We start from the raw sequence: 17,944 nt of genomic DNA on the forward strand, positions 1-17,944 counted from the left end.
CGTGGAAATAGCAACTAATCTCGTCCTTTAAATAGCGGTTTACGAGTTCTAACCAGTACTGGCCTCCTAAGAGGCAACCAAGACACTTACCTCTTAGCTAGCTCTGTGATAACATGCTGAGCCACAGAAAAAAATGAATGTACTGAACATGCTGCAAACCACTACAGGGAGCCTGTGTCAGAGTTCTCATGCAGTGTGGCGCAACGGCGTTACGATAGAGAAATGGGTCACAGAGAAGAGGATTTGGTGGTCTGTTGGATTGGTGATAGGTTGATATGGTCTGGGTTCGATTCTAACTTCTGCTGATGATTTTTGATAGTGAGAGACAGATTCTATTCTCTTCTGGCTATGTCAAGTGAAAATGGTGTAACGGCATTGTAGTCTGAAATTCATATTAAACATGATATTCCCTCTCTACCAAGTAGATGTTAGTTTGAACCACAATAAAGTCAGGAGTGGCGACATGTAGAAACTCTATCACCAGTACCCTTTCTTATAGTATTTGTTTGTTTCTAGTTACGAAACAAACGCTATGTAGGATCACAGGACACTTATTCCATCTTTTATTTGAGCTTCTGTATGTCGATAAAATTGGTTTTGAACTGGGAATGCAACTCAGACCGCCCTTAACGCTGACTTTGATCTCTTCGTGACAATACAGCTCAACTACAATTTGTTGTTTGTTCAAAACTCCAGATTCCTCAACATCTCCACATTTTGCGCACGATTGGGTTCGAATACTGGCCTGGCACTAAAGTTTCATTATGTATTATCAAGCTCAAGCATAATATCACCTATCTGCTGGTGGATAATAAATTTGATTTTTAATGTAATTCTACATCTACATCTACATTTACACTCCGCAAGCCACCCAACGATGTGTGGCGGAGGGCACTTTACGTGCCACTGTCATTACCTCTCTTTCTGTTCCAGTCTCGTATGGTTCGCGGGAAGAACGACTGTTTGAAAGCCTCCGTGCGCGCTCTAATCTCTCTAATTTTACATTCGTAATCTCCTCGGGAGGTATAAGTAGGAGGAAGCAATATATTCGATACTTCATCCAGAAACGCACCCTCTCGAAGCCTGGCGAGCAAGCTACACCGCGATGCAGAGCGCCTCTCTTGCAGAGTTTGCCACTTGAGTTTGTTAAACATCTCCGTAACGCTATCACGGTTACCAAATAACCCTGTGACGAAACGCGCCGCTCTTCATTGGATCTTATCTCCTCCGTCAACCCGATCTGGCACGGATCCCACACTGATGAGCAATACTCAAGTATAGGTCGAACGAGTGTTTTGTAAGGCACCTCCTTTGTTGATGGACTTCATTTTCTATGGACTCTCCCAATGAATCTCAACCTGGTACCCGACTTACCAACAATTAATTTTATATGATCATTCCACTTCAAATCGTTCCTCACGCATACTCCCAGATATTTTACAGAAGTAACTGCTACCAGTGTTTGTTCCGCTATCACATAATCATACAATAAAGGATCCTTCTTTCTATGTATTCGCGATACATTACATTTGTCTATGTTAAGGGTCAGTTGCCACTCCCTGCATCAAGTGCCTATCCGCTGCAGATCTTCCTGCATTTCGCTACAATTTTCTAATGCTGTAACTTTTCTGTATACTACAGCATCATCCGCGAAAAGCCGCATGGAACTTCCGACACTATCTACTAGGTCATTTATATATATATATTGTGAAAAGCAATGGTCTCACAACACTCCCCTGTGGCACACCAGAGGTTACTTTAACGTCTGTAGACGTCTCTCCATTGATCATAATGCTGTGTTCTGTTTGCTAAAAACTCTTCAATCCAGCCACACAGCTGGTCTGATATTCCGTAGGCTCTTACTTTGTTTATCAGGCGACAGTGCGGAACTGTATCGAACGCCTTCCGGAAGTCAAGAAAAATACCATCTACCTGGGAGCCTGTATCTAATATTTTCTGGGTCTCATGAAAAAATAAAGCGAGTTGGGTCTCACACGATCGCTGTTTCCGTAATCCATGTTGATTCCTACAGAGTAGATTCTGGGTTTCCAAAAACGACATGATACTCGAGCAAAAAACATGTTCTGAAATTCTACAACTGATCGACGTCAGAGATATAGGTCTATAGTTTTGCGCATCTGCTCGACGACCCTTCTTGAAGACTGGGAGTACCTGTGCTCTTTTCCAATCATTTGGAACCTTGCGTTGCTCTAGAGACTTGCGGTACACGGCTGTTAGAAGGGGGTCAAGTTCTTTCGCGTACTCTGTGTAGAATAGAATTGGTATCCCGTCAGGTCCAGTGGACTTTCCTCTGTTGAGTGATTCCAGTTGCTTTTCTATTCCTTGGACACTTATTTCGATGTCAGCCATTTTTTCGTTTGTGCGAGGATTTAGAGAAGGAACTGCAGTGCAGTCTTCCTCTGTGAAACAGCTTTGGAAAAAGGAATTTAGTATTTCAGCTTTACGCGTGTCATCCTCTGTTTCAATGCCATCATCATCCCGGAGTGTCATTCCGAGCTGCTGGTGGAGAATAGTTCGATAGCTGACGTCTCTTTGTGTGTAGTCAACAATGATATGTGTGGGGTTCGATTCCCAGTCAGCACTGAACTTTTCGTCATATTATTTCTAGTTCAAACATGCTCACATGTCGCTTCTGGTGTACCAATTCCATATTTAACGTTCGTTTTCTCTAGAATATAACAGCAATAGGTGCCGTGTTGGAGACCTGGGAGGTAAAAAATTAATGTTTCCTCTCGTCATTTCGGTTAAAACATCTAGCTATTGCCGAGAAAATCCGATATGTCACAGTTGACTGTGCTTCGATATCAATCCGGCTACGTCCTGGGCTCTAATCACTCTCGAACACAAAGCTTTAACTCACAGTATTTCAAGTAAGTTACTTGTGAAGGAGCAATAGTTAACATCTCTCGTAATTCGTTACCAGGGACAACAGATGTTGGGTAGGAATTCGCGTCCATTAAAAATGTTTACGTTATGTAATTTAAAGTTGATATTTGCTAACTTATATTGTCTAAAATCGAGGTATATCACTCTCTGTATGCCTAATCAGGAATGACAGTTAGTTTCCGTCAGTCACGAAATCTTTGTTTAGTCTTCTTGACCTGGGTTTGAATCCATATGCAGAACGAGACGGTTCGTTGTGTCATTTGAAGTTCATACATATTTCCAACTAGCTGCTCGTGAATAAAAATTTTAATGTCATTTTCTGTTAAATAATAAGAACGGTATGTTACTCTGAAGAGGAAATCATGAATACGACGAACTTACTACGTGCATTACCTATGTGATGTAATAATGAGACTGGTAACATTTCAGGATGTCATTTATTGTAAGAAATGTGAGCTTACTGGACTTAAGGACAGTCTTGTCTGTGAAAAGGTGTTCCCTGATATTTGTAGTATCGTGGAATTACTTTACATCTTGAGTTATTGTGATACAGAGCAGTGTTTTCTAGTGGTGACTTGTTGGAACCATTTTCAATAGTCAAACGACTGTACCAAGGAGCGATTAGAGGACCTGCTAGACAGCTGCGTTATGCGGGTTGCATACGAATCGGGCGAAGTGCAATTCAGGTCGATCAGATACTTTTGAGTACGACTGTACGTACTTTATTCCAATGCTAACGTCGCAGATTACAGACATGGATGTAAACCTTATTTTCCTCTTCCTATAAGGTGATTTTTGATGCCAGAAGATTGGACAGATGACGTCCTTTTCTGCTAATAAGGACACTTGCGGGTCGTGCAGAAGGACAACACATCAGTACAGACATTGTGAACAACCTGCTACGTGTGTAATCTGACCAAAACATCACGTCCCTTCTTAAAAGACATATTCAGTTTTAAGGAGGAGAATGAAATCCAAGAAAATCTAGGATTATGAAATACTTGACCACCTATCACACCAAAGGGTTAAGAAAAGTTTAAACGACTCCGTCCTAATCGTCAGGGCGTCAAACTTTCCAAATAGTGTGACGAACCTCACACGGTGACAAGGTATAAAACAGCAACTCCTGGTCTTAACCAATGGCCAATGCCTATTTTTCAGTCAGGGAGAGGTCACCAGCTCCCTTGACGCCTAATCCCACAGAAACAGCTGGAGTTGCCTCATTGTCCTCGGGCATCACCACAGAAGGCGCCTCCCGCCCAGCACGAAACAAAAGAGCAGTCTACCACCAAATAGTGTCTGACAGAGCCGTAAGTTGTGAGTTGTAGAAAAGAACCTTGCTCTTCTGTCCCAGGAGTCGAGACGCGAAAATCCTTACAGAAACATACATCACAGGGATAAGGAAAGTCGAAAATTGAACCTAATTCTCCTTCTCGAGTTGATCCGGCCACTGTCTCACCAGAAACAGAGCCTATGAATACTGATGAAAAATCATGCATTTAGGTGTAGCAAAATGCTTCGTACTCTAGTTTCCCCTTCGCTGTTTTTTCAGGTCCGAATCTGTCCTTCCTTCAAATGAACTGTATCGGCGTCGATTGCCACTTAGCCGAACTATTTCAGCAATTTGCTACAACCTCGGCAGCTGGCGTGGCATTTCAGGAAACAGGAAACCAACTCTCTACTCTGAAAATCGTTTTAACGCCGAGAGGGCGTCTGGAGGAGTCTTCACGTTTATACGCTCTCATGCTTTCAGTAGGAAGATGCCACTATGCCACTACATTCTGCCTTGGAGGCTGTGGCTGCTTATGAACACCTGCCAGTTCGGGTAACATTATATATATCGCTTGTGGAAGTTGTGGCACAGCTGCCTCCTCTCTTCCTCGCCACTGTAGGGACTTCAATGCACACAATCCTCTGTGGGGCAGAAGAACACCTCCAGAATGGGGTAAATAATAGAGAAATTTCAAAATTGGAAGTCTGCCTACTTAATATTGGATCTACAGCACATTTCAGTACGACCCATGAAACCTATTCAGCCACAAACACTACAGCCTGGAGCCCAGGAATCTCACCCTTGATCCAGTGGTACGTCCAAGGCGACCTCTGAGACACCGACCACTTTCCTATCACTGTGTCTATCTCAACGCACCGACCAATGAAATATACACTACTTTTATAGCTTGGGAAGACAACTATCAAGGTTTCCCTCATAGCTTCTCTTGAAGCCAGGCAAAAGGAACATTTTCAAAGGAGAGGAAGGATATTAACATCTTCAACGAAATTTTCTCACTGTACAACGGAGTGTGCACTGACATGAAACTTCCTGGCAGATTAAGACTCTGTGCCGGACCGAGACTCAAATTCTGAACCTTTGCCTTTCGCAGGCAAGTGTTCTAACGTCTGATCTACCCAAGCACGATCACCCATCCTCACAACTTATAATATTAACATGATTATAGGTGCATCGAAAGCGACAGTACCCTATTCTTCAGCCAGTCAGTACTGGAAACCTGTGCCATGTTGGTATGAGGAAATAGCTGCAGGAATCAGAGAGTAGAAGGCCGGTTTCACACCAACACTGTACCTCAAGAGATCATTTAATCGAGTTCAAATTGCTTCGCGCAAAGACAGTTTTTAATAAATACACACATCAAAAACAGTTTTGCATCATCCCGGTTCCCAGAAATCCTGAGGATAGGAGTTGGCTGTGGATCTTCTATCAAAGACACAGTCCCTTTGACTGTTCAGAGATCTCACCAAACCCGCCCAAAGATGTAAACAACCATGCATGAGCAGCGACTATTAGACGCAAGGGTGCCCGGTAGCTGACCAGTTCCAGTCATTCCACCGGAAAGGAGGTACACGGCTCGTGTTGTCTCTAGTGCAACCATGCCTAGGCGGTCAATACCGCTGTTCGATCGCGTCCGCATTGCTACTTTGTGCCAGGAGGGGCTCTCAAAAAAGGAAATGTCCAGGCGTGTCGGAGTGAACCAAAACGATGTTGTTCGCACATGGACAAGACACAGAGAGACCGGAACTGTTGATGACATGACTCGCTCAGGCTGCCCAAGGGATACTATAGCAGTGGATGATCGCTACCTACGGAGAACCTGATAGTTACGCCACCATGTTGAATAATGCTTTTCGTGCAGCCACAGGACGTCGTGTTACGACTCAAACTGTGCGCAATAGGCTACATGATGTGCTACTTCACTCCCGACGTCCATGGCGAGCTCCATGTTTGCAACCACGATACCATGCAGCGCGGTACGGATGGACCCAACAACATGCCGAAGGAACCGCTCAGGTTTGTCATCACGCTCTCTTCACCGACAAGTGTCGCGTATGCCTTCAACTAGACAATCGTCGGAGACGTGTTTGGAGGCAACCCGGTCAGGCTGAACGCCTTAGACATACTGTCCAGAGAGTGAAGCAAGGTGCAGGTTCCCTACTGTTTTAGGGTGGCATTATGTGGGGCCGACGTACTCCGCTGGTGGTCATGGAAGGCGCCGAAACAGCTGTACGATCCTCCGAACGATAGTGCAACCACATCGGCAGCATATTGGCGAGGCATTCGTCTTCATGGACGACAATTCACACCCCCATCGTGTACATCTTGTGAATGAATTCCTTCAGGGTTACTGTATCGCTCGAGTAAAATGGCCAACATGTTCTTCAGACATGAACCCTATTGAACATGCCTGGGATAGATTGAAAAGGGCTGTTTATAGACGACGTGACCCACCAACCTCTCTCAGGGATCTACGCCGAATTTCCGTTGAGGAGCGGGTCAATCTGGACCAACAGTGCCTTGATGAATTCGTGAATAGTATGCCATGTCGAAAACAGGCATACATCAGAGCAAGAGGTACCGGTGTATACAACGATCTGGACCAACACCTTTGAAGGCTTCGCTATATTGTGGTACAACATGCAACGTGTGGTTTTCATGAGCAATATAAAGGTCGGAAATGATGTTTATGTTGATCTCTATTCCAATTTTCTGTACCGGTTCCGGTACTCTCGGAACTGAGGTGATGCAAAGCTTTTTTATGTTTGTAGGAGGAAGCATGGGAGACGGGAACATGACAGCAACCAGCATCATGTCTACAGGAGTGAAAAGCTATTCTAAAGCAGCTACACTGTTTTACATAAAGTGGGAGAATATTTACTGAGGATTATCTATTACGTTTGTTTGCTGTGTTCAATAACCTAATGAAAAAGCGCTGTTTATTTATGCACTGTACTAATACAAATGAATTAAACTTAAGATAATGTTACGACAAGTATCTCAAATGCTCACGAATTAACAGGACGATACGCACGTTTGGCTTGCTGGGTTCACGTTCAACGTACACTCATACTGAAGAAGCGTTACAGGACTACCACGAAAGTGCGCAAATGTAGCACTAGCTGTAGCAGCAGATACGAATACATTATTAAATTCTGACAGTAAATCATTTAGTGTCACAATTAAGTCAATGGAGTTGACAGGACCGTAAAATACTGACGTTAACAAGTGTGCAGTTCAGTTTTTCACCTTTAGATCTACAGGGTACAGAATCAAGACAGCGAGAAAACTTAGGGGCAGATGTTGTCTTAGTATTTCTTTACTGACAGCTGATCTGCCTGGACATCGTTCTTTCAGAGAAGAGGTAAAAATTTTGACCCCAGGGAGATTAGAACCGAAACCCAACGCACTCATCTGCCTGAAAGGTGAACACTTCACCGCAAAGCCAGGGATACAGCATCACCAAACAGTGGCACCCTTGTTCTCCCAATGATGGCCACGGGAGGGAATTTCCAACGTAAATAGCGAAGTAAACTACATTTCATGTTGGAACGAACTTCCTGGACGTAAGACTATATGTTTGCTACCTCTGTTATCCCTTAAATGAGAGTAATTGAGAATATTTTAGGAAAATATCGAGTGAATTTACCAAGGTAATTGTGAACTGGTTCAGGAAGTATATCAATCTTCACACATTTGCCAAACATGTTCTACAATATTCTCAATTATCCATTAGATTAGCGACAAGCAGAATATGTTTGCTCAGCCGCTGTGTTTCTTGAACTGTATGACACTGGAAAACATAGCCCTTTGAAGATGCAGAGTCACCAGCTGCCATTGGCTGGAAACAGAAATAACTAATATAGCACTTGACGCTTCTTTGCTTTTCTGTAACTATGATTTGTGTCTAAAGAAAAGGTGCAAGTAACATCCAGATGCATCGACTACAACTCGAACATCATAACGGCTGTTTAGAGCAGGGAATTATTTGGGAAGTTGTCCTCTTCAGTAGCTGCCGAGGCAATTTTGTTTTTCTGCCTTAAGCGAAATGCAGATTAAAAATCTCATTCAGTGGAAGCTATTTTCTTTTTTAGTATCACCAGGAGCTGTTCACATTGTGACTCCATAATATTCATTTTAACATTATACGCTTGAAAAACAGTTTTCCTTATGGATGCTTGCATTGGCACCACCTCTAATACATAAGAACACAAATGAGAAGATAACATTACTCTGTTTATGAACGATCACTTTCTGTAATGAAAATTCATAAGCTGTGAAAAGCATATAGATTCAAATCAGAAAGCAAATTTTGCAAGAAAATCTTTCACAATGACAGGAAAATAGGACTCAAAAGCCGCGAAGGTATTTAAACAAGTGAATCATTGCAGTGCAAATTCAATTCCAGCTTCTGGTAACATGAAAGCGAAAGTAGTTGTAATGGGAACGTGACACAAGGAACAAGATGTTCCCACAGTAATGTGTCATTCTAAAGCAAAACTGTTAATTATTCTATAAAACTAAGGGGGCAAAAAGTCGCATCTAATTGTAACAATTACAAATGACTGCTGGTGATGCTATGTCAATCAAAGTGAGAGGCGCCTGATTGATGAGATTTTCAGTTTCAGACAGATTTAGATAGAGAGGAATCATATTAACAAGTTGATGTTACCCCAGGTGAGAATGAGATAGAATGTCCGTGCGGGACCACGCAAGTGGCACATATTATTTCCATTTTTTTTTTTTTTTTTACACTGACGACGCCTCTAGGCTGTTACAACTTTCGTATGAGAGTTATCGAAATTTATTTGTTAAAGCAGACCACTGTTTTAAACATTACAGTCCTTACGGCTGTATCTTTCTTATTGGGCAATACTAATTGTAATTTCATCTTGGATGCTGTTGGTAGGATTAATAACTCTTTCAAAACAGACCTTGTCCATATCAGCTTGTCCCTTGAAACAATTGCTCATCGGCTCTTCCTTTGATTGAGTGCAGAGGGTCCCATAAATAGAGTAAAACCAGAAGGACAAATAGATATGGAGACCATAATGTTACTCTTTAAATCATCGTGGAATAACTTGAAAAAGTTAATCAATGGTAAGACGACGAAATTAGTTGAACTGGGGAAGGCATAACTCATGTCGCAATTTCTTAGTTCAATAAATCTCCCTACAGAGAGAACCAGTTTTAAGTATTTCAACTCTATCTGTTTACTCTAATCCCACTCTAACAATCATCAGTCGATTATCATTACTAGAGGCATGTCAAATTAGCTATTAACTCAACATAGGTCATTTACATTGAAAGATTCTTTCGACACACGGGGCAAAACAGTATTGGTTTTCTTTTGTATTGCAACAAAGCTTCTCAAGTAAAATATAATCTCGCTTCCTCTAATACGTAACACATCATTAGTGGAGTGTGTGTTAAATTGAATGATTGTAGTATGTGTAATTAACCATGCAACAAAAATGGTTCAAATGGCTTTTAGCACTATGGGACTCAACTTCTGAGGTCATCAGTCCCCGAGAACTTAGAACTACTTAAACCTAACTAACCTAAGGACAGCACACACATCCATGCCCGAGGCAGGATACGAACCTGCGACCTTAGCGGTCGCGCCGTTCCAGACTGTAGCGCTTAGAACCGCTCGGCCACCCCTGCCGGATAACCATGCAAGAAACAAAATTTTCCTCACATAGTTTGTTGTTGTTGTTGTGGTCTTCAGTCCTGAGACTGGTTTGATGCAGCTCTCCATGCTACCCTATCCTGTGCAAGCTTCTTCATCTGAGTACCTACTGGAGCCTACATCCTTCTGAATCTGCTTAGTGTATTCGTCTCTTGGTCTCCCTCTACGATTTTTACCCTCCACGCTGCCCTCCAGTACTAAATTGGTGATCCCATGATGCCTCAGAACATGTACTACCAACCGATGCCTTCTTCTTGTCAAGTTGTGCCACAAACTCCTCCATCCCTAAGTCTATTCAATACCTCCTCATTAGTTATGTGATCCACCCATCTAATCTTCAGCATTCTTCTGTAGCACCACATTTCGAAAGCTTCTATTCTCTTCTGATCCAAACTATTTATCGTCCATGTTTCACTTCCATATATGGCTACACTCCATACAAATACTTTCAGAAACGACTTCCTGACACTTAAATCTATATTCGATGTTAACAAATATCTCTTCTTCAGAAACGCTTTCCTTGCCATTGCCAGTCTACATTTTATATCCTCCTCAACTTTGACCATCATCTTATTTTGCTCCCCAAATAGCAAAACTCCTTTACTACTTTAAGTGTCTCATTTCCTAATCTAATTTCTCAGTATCACCCGAGTTAACTCGACTACATTCCATTATCCTCGTTTTGCTTTTGTTGATGTTCATCTTATATCCTCCTTTCAAGACACTGTCCATTCCATTCAACTGCTCTTCCAAGTACTTTGCTGTCTCTGACAGAATTACAATGTCATCGGCGAACCTCAAAGTTTTTATTTCTTCTCCAAGGATTTAAATACCTACTTTTGTTTCCTTTACTGCTTGCTCAATATACAGATTGAATAACATTGGGGAGAGGCTACAACCCTGTCTTACTCCCTTCCCAACAACTGCTTCTCTTTCATGTCCCTCGACTCATAACTGCCATCTGGTTTCTGTACAAATTGTAAATAGCCGTTCGCTCCCTGTATTTTACCCCTGCCACTTTTAGAATTTGAAAGAGTATTCCAGTGATCGTTGTCAAAAGCTTTCTCTAAGTCTACAAATACTAGAAACGTAGGTTTGCCTTTCCTTAATCTTTCTTCTAAGATAAGTCGTAGGGTCACTATTGCCTCACGTGTTCCAAAATTTCTACGAAATCCAAAAGTGATCTTCCAGTCGTCTTCTACCAGTTTTTCCATTCGTCTGTAAAGAATTCACGTTAGTATTTTGCAGCTGTGACTTACTAAACTGATAGTTCAGTAATTTTCACATCTGTCAAAACCCGCTGTCTTTGGCATTGGAATTATTATTTTCTTCTAGTCTGAGGGAATTTCGCTTGTCTCATACATCTCACCAGATGGTAGACTTTTGTCAGGACTGGCTCTCCCAAGGCTATCATTAGTTCTAATGGAATGTTGTCTACTCCCGGGGCCTTGTTTCGGCTCAGGTCTTTCAGTGCTCTGTCGAATTCATCACGCAGTATCGTATCTCCCATTTCATTTTCATCTACATCCTCTTCCATTTCCATAATATTGTCCTCAAGAACATCGCACCTGTATAGACCCTCTATATACTCCTTCGAACTTTCTGCTTTCTCTTCTTTGCTTAGAACTGGGTTTCCATCTGAGCTCTTGATATTCATAAAAGTGGTTCTCTTTTCTTCAAAGGTCTCTTTAATTTTCCTGTAGGCAGTATCTATCTTACCCCTCGTGAGATAAGCCTCTACATCCTTACATTTGTCCTGTAACCATCCCTGCTTAGCCATTTTGCACTTCCTGTCGATTGGATTTTTGAGACGTTTGTATTTCTTTTTGCCTGCTTCATTTACTACATTTTTGTATTTCCTCCTTTCATCAATTAATTTCAGTATCTCTTCTGTTACCCAACGATTTCTACTAGCCCTCGTCTTTTCACCTACTTCATCCTCTGCTGCCTTCACTATCACATCCCTCAAAGCTACCCATTCTTCTTCTACTGTATTTCTTTCCCCATTCCTGTCAATTGTTCCTTTATGCTCTCCCTGAAACTCTGTACAACCTCTGGTTTAGTCAGTTTATCCAGGTCACATCTCCTTAAATTCCCACCTTTTTGCTATTTCTTCAGTTTTAATCTGCAGTTCACAACCAATAGATTGTGTTCAGAGTCCACATCTGCCCCTGGAAATGTCTTACAATTTAAAACCTGGTTCCTAAATGTCTGTCTTACCATTGTATAATCTATCTGAAACCTAGTATCTCCAGGGTCCTTCCATGTATACAACTTTCTTTCACGATTCTTGAACCAAGTGTTAGCTATGATTAAGTTATGCTCTGTGCAAAATTCTACCAGACGGCTTCCTCTTTCATTTATTAGCCCCAATCCATATTCACCTACTACGTTTCCTTCTCTTCCTTTTCCTACTGTCGAATTCCAGTCTCCCATGACTATTAAATTTTCGTCTCCCTTCACTACCAGAATAATTTCTTTAATCTCATCATACATTTCATCAATTTCTTTATCTTCTGCAGAGCCAGTTGGCATAGTAGGCATGGGCTTCGTGTCTATCTTGGCCACAATAATGCGTTCACTATGCTGTTTGTAGTAGCTTACCCGCACTCTTATTTTTCTTATTCATTATTAAACCTACTCCTGCATTACACCTATTTGATTTTGTATTTATAACCCTGTATTCAGCTGACCAAAAGTCTTGTTCCTCCTGCCACCGAACTTCACTAATTCCGACTATATCTAACTTCAATCTATCCATTTCCCTTTTTAAATTTTCTAATCTACCTGCCCGATTAAGGGATCTGACATTCCACGCTCGATTCCGTAGAACGCCAGTTTTCTTTCTCCTGATAACGACGTCCTCCTGAGTAGTCCCGGCCTGGAGATCCGAATGGGGGACTATTTTACCTCCGGAATATTTTACCCAAGAGGACGCCATCATCATTTATCCATTCAGTAAAGCTGCATGCCCTCGGGAAAAATTACGGCCGTAGTTTCCCCTTGCTTTCAGCCGTTCGGAGTACCAGCACAGCGAGGCCATTTTGGTTAGTGTTACAAGGGAAAATCAGTCAATCATCCAGACTCTTGCTCGTGCAACTACTGAAAAGGCTACTGCCCCTCTTCAGGAACCACACGTTTGTCTGGTCTCTCAACACAGATACCCCTCCATTGTGGTTGCGCATACGGTGCGGCAATCTGTATCGTTGAGTCACTCAAGCCTCCCCCCCAATGGCAAGGTCCATGGTTCATGGGGGGGGGGGGGGAGGGTCACTTAGTTTATCACACAAAAAGGGCAACATCAAATTTATACGCAAGCTAAGTAATGGAAATCAGTAATATCTATACCAGATGTGCCAGTGAGCATTTCAAACATAAGTGACAATTCTGAATTCACAAGTTTATATACCTAGTCCGAAGTAAAACTATATTTATACAGATATGATAGAATATACACATGTCTTAAAGAATGAAAGAATATTTCCATAAATCTCTGCAACTAGCTAATGACTTTTATAAAGAAATTTTTTGATATAGTTGTCTGCTATTAAATGTGATAACATCGAGGATATCTAAATATTGGCGACGTTGCATAATCAATAAAATCACAAAATCCAAACATAAAACAAAATTATAAAAACTTTGGTAAAGAATAAGCAGAGCCTACATATCCAATTTCAGTGTTCCTGCACTGTCAAAGTGCAATGAAGTGTACAGAGCAGTGAAATGCCAGAATGGTCAACTTTGTGTCAAAGCATGTGTCAGCACTACCATGTCAAGCATCTAGTCATGTACCTCAGTAACTTTTTCCCAATGTAAAATTGTCTCACCACAAGATAATCAGCTCCTCTTCCCACAGTACTATAAATCAGCAGTAATACTGTTCATAAAAGCATATAGCTATATGCATGTTTCAGGCAATAAGCGTATCAATCCATCAAAGTTACTTGCAAGTGCAGAATGAGCAATAATAAGAACAATGTCACATGTAGTCCATTCTATTGTGGTTAAAAGATCAATAATAAATTCTGATGGCATCTTTAACATGTCGGAATGCGTATCTCAAAGTCTAGCAGAGTAACTCAACTTCTTTCTCAATGTGTCTCACGTGTATTAATTTATGACCTCAAAACCAAAATGTAAAATATTTTCAGTTCTCATCATCCATAACTGTACGAACGCTGAATGTAATAGTAATTGAGGCAAACAAACACAGCATCACTTCTTCTTCACATAATCAAAGTGTCATAGTGTAGTGTAATAAACAATATCCAGAGTTATCAGTGTACCAATGCGCGTAACATAGCTAAATAAACCTGTCACTCATAAATAGTTGTGTGTTTGAGGTATGCATGTAGAATCCACTGGTTATCAGTTCAATGCTGAGCGTCGTTATGGTATAGTCTGTGCCATGTAGGAAGGCACTTCCGTGCAGCGAGGCGGAACGATAGGGAATAATGTAGGGGATGACGTATGCCTAAGCGTGGCGGCAGTGAGCGTTCAAACGATGCTCTCACTGCCAGACTGTTTCACTGTGGACAACAGTAAGGTTGATGTGCCTGCAGTACATCGAATTATGTGTTCGGATCTATAAAGAGGGTAATAAATTTTAAAACCGACTGCGATCACTTGTCTACATGAGAGATGTACTAACAACATTGCTTTTGCTGCTCCAAAGCTTCCGTGTTACATTGAGAACAGCTGAAACAGCTTTGTGAAGACGTACACCTTCCTAATATTGTGTAGGGACCCGCGAGCACGCAGAAGTTCTGCAACACGACGTGGCATGGTCTCGACTAATGTCTGAAGTAGTGCTGGAGGGAACTAACACCATTAATCCTGCAGGAATGTCCATATATCCGTAAGAGTACGAGCGGTTGGAGGTTTCTTCTGAACACCACTTTGCAAGGCATCCCAGATATGGTCAACAATTATCGTATCTGGGGAGTTTGGTGGCCAGCGGAACTCTTTAAAACTCAGAAGAGTGTTCCTGGAGCTACTCTCTGTAGCAATTCTGGACCTGTGGGATGTCGCACTGCCCTGCTGGGTTTGCTCAAGTCCATCGGAATGCACAATGGGCATGAATGGATACGGGTGAACAGACAGGATTCTTACGTACGTTCACCTGTCAGAGTCGTATCTAGACGCATCAGGGATCCCTTATCGCTCCAACTGCACTTGTCCCACAGCATTACAGAGCCTCCACCAGTTTGAACAGCCCACTGCTGACATGCAGCGTCCATGGATTCATCAGGTTGTGTCCATACCCGTACACGTCTATCCACTCGATACAATTTGAAATGAGACTCGACCGACGAGGCAACGTGTTTCCAGTCATCAACAGGCGAATGTCGATGTTGACGGGCCCAGGCTAGGCGTAAAGCTTTGTGTCGATCAAGGGTACACGAGTGGGCCTTCGGCTCCGAAAGCCCATATCGATGACGTTGCGTTGAATGGTTCGCACGTTGAGGCTCGTTGATGGCCCAGCATCGAAATCTGCAGCCATTTGCGTAAGGGTTGTACTTCTGCAACGTTTAACGATTCTCTTCAGTCGTCAATGGTTCTGTTCTTTCAGGGTCTTTTCCCAGCCGCAGCGATGTCGGAGAATTGATGTTTTACCGGCTTCCTGATACTTACGGTACACTCGTGAAACGGTCGTACAGGAAAATCCCCACTTCATCGCTACCTCGGAGGTGCTGTAACCCTTCGCTCGTGCGCCGACCCTAAGACCACGTTCAGAATCACTTAAATCTTGATAACCTGCCGTTGTAGCAGCAGTAACCGATCTAACAACTGCTCCAGACACTTGTTGTCTTACCCAGGCGTTGCCGATCGCAGTGCTGTATTCTGTCTGTTGACATATCTCTATACTCGAGTACGCATGCCTAGACCAGTTTCTTTGCGCTTCAGTGTATACACACAAAAAAGTTTGTATGGAATGCTGCAAGCACAAGCCCTATTGGTACTTATCCGCTTTTGTTACAGAATAATAAATTAATAAATAAAATTTGCAAAACGGAATGCCTAATGTGTGTAAGTCTTAGTTGATGCCTGTGGCAAGATGAATGAGTAGGCCCCAAGCTGTAGTAAGAAAAACAGCTCCAGAGCACCAGCGGGCCACCTCCAGGCTGAACTGCTGTACAGCAGCCACACACTGGGAGATAAACGCGCCACAGTGTCGTCCACTCACTCGACGCCGTGCATTGCTTGGAAGAGAGACACGGTCGCGACGCGTTGGGCGACTCCACGGGCCTCCGGTCGCCTCACGTTAGAGGTGAAGGGCCGCGCGGTCCTCTGCTACCAGATCCACACCATCGGCAGCGGTCCTAAACGGACAGCGCACTCTGTTAAGGGGGTGACTAATATTTTGTCCATCAGATTATTTTCAAATTTTTTTACTGTCGTCTGCGGTGACGTTCCCATCGAGATCTATCACTAAGAAGTCCAACCAGAAATAGTCAGTTCACGTCTTGAGGAATTTCGTTTGAGTTTACCGGATGTTCCGGAGTCTCACCTTTGGGAGAGACCCAAACTCAAATTCAGGGTCTTACGCTAAGCACTGACGGGGAACACGCCGCTGAAACTCAGTATCTGTTAAGGGATTCATCTGAGACAGATTATAAGGTAGTGGGCTATTATTACAAAGTGGAAACGGGACAATAGGCTAGTATGCTCATCTAAAACAGACGTACGAAAGAATGTCACTACTTCTCAAGCGCACACTATCGTTAGTGCCCTTGGTGACGCTATGATGATTTCAGGTTGATCACTGTTTTTAACGGAATGTGCACAGTATGCACTGACTATGCTAGTTTAACTGTGAGCATTACAGCAGAAACAGAATGCACCGCTACACAAAGAAGAAACTTTCAATCAGAGTCTAATATTCTTTCCCTATTTACTACAGCCATAAAGTTGAGCTTCAATTAAAGTAAATGCATTTTTGGTTAAACTTTATACCATTCTTGCACTATACAATTATCACTGGGAAGATATTTGTTGTAAATCGATAATCATTTACTTGTTTTTTCTGTCTTACTTACAGCTCATTGCTCAAGGATCAGGTGCGTTTCGTTGCGATTCAAATACTTTTAGTACTGCGATTCTTCTCTTATTTACATCGGGCGTGTTTTCATCAGAAAGATTGCTCCACTATCACAAAACAGGACGAAAATACAATCTGGGTTCACTTCTAATATTTTCAGAATCGCTCATTGATCATTTTTACATGTTGAAGACAAAAGATCAATTACGAAGAATGCAGTTGGTGCACTTCTGTTGTATTTACTACCCTTCCTCTTGTTCATGAGACTTCTCAAAACATACACTATTTTAATTATATCAATTTCTAATCAGATTATTAATTTTTACACAGACTTATACACTCCTGGAAATTGAAATAAGAACAACGTGAATTCATTGTCCCAGGAAGGGGAAACTTTATTGACACATTCCTGGGGTCAGATACATCACATAATAACATTGACAGAACCACAGGCACATAGACACAGGCAACAGAGCATGCACAATGTCGGCACTAGTACAGTGTATATCCACCTTTCGCAGCAATGCAGGCTGCTATTCTCCCATGGAGACCATCGTAGAGATGCTGGATGTAGTCCTGTGCAACGGCTTGCCATGCCATTTCCACCTGGCGCCACCGTTGGACCAGCGTTCGTGCTGGACGTGCAGACCGCGTGAGACGACGCTTCATCCAGTCCCAAACGTGCTCAATGGGGGACAGATCCGGAGATCTTGCTGGCCAGGGTAGTTGACTTACACCATCTAGAGCACGTTGGGTGGCACGGGATACATGCGGACGTGCATTGTCCTGTTGGAACAGCAAGTTCCCTTGCCGGTCTAGGAATGGTAGAACGATGGGTTCGATGACGATTTGGATGTAGCGTGCACTATTCAGTGTCCCCTCGACGATCACCAGAAGTGTACGGCCAGTGTAGGAGATCGCTCCCCACACCATGATGCCGGGTGTTGGCCCTGTGTGCCTCGGTCGTATGCAGTCCTGATTGTGGCGCTCACCTGCACGGCGCCAAACA

The sequence above is a fragment of the Schistocerca gregaria genome, chromosome 6 (assembly GCF_023897955.1).
Source record: "Schistocerca gregaria isolate iqSchGreg1 chromosome 6, iqSchGreg1.2, whole genome shotgun sequence".
Classification (NCBI taxonomy): domain Eukaryota; kingdom Metazoa; phylum Arthropoda; class Insecta; order Orthoptera; family Acrididae; genus Schistocerca; species Schistocerca gregaria.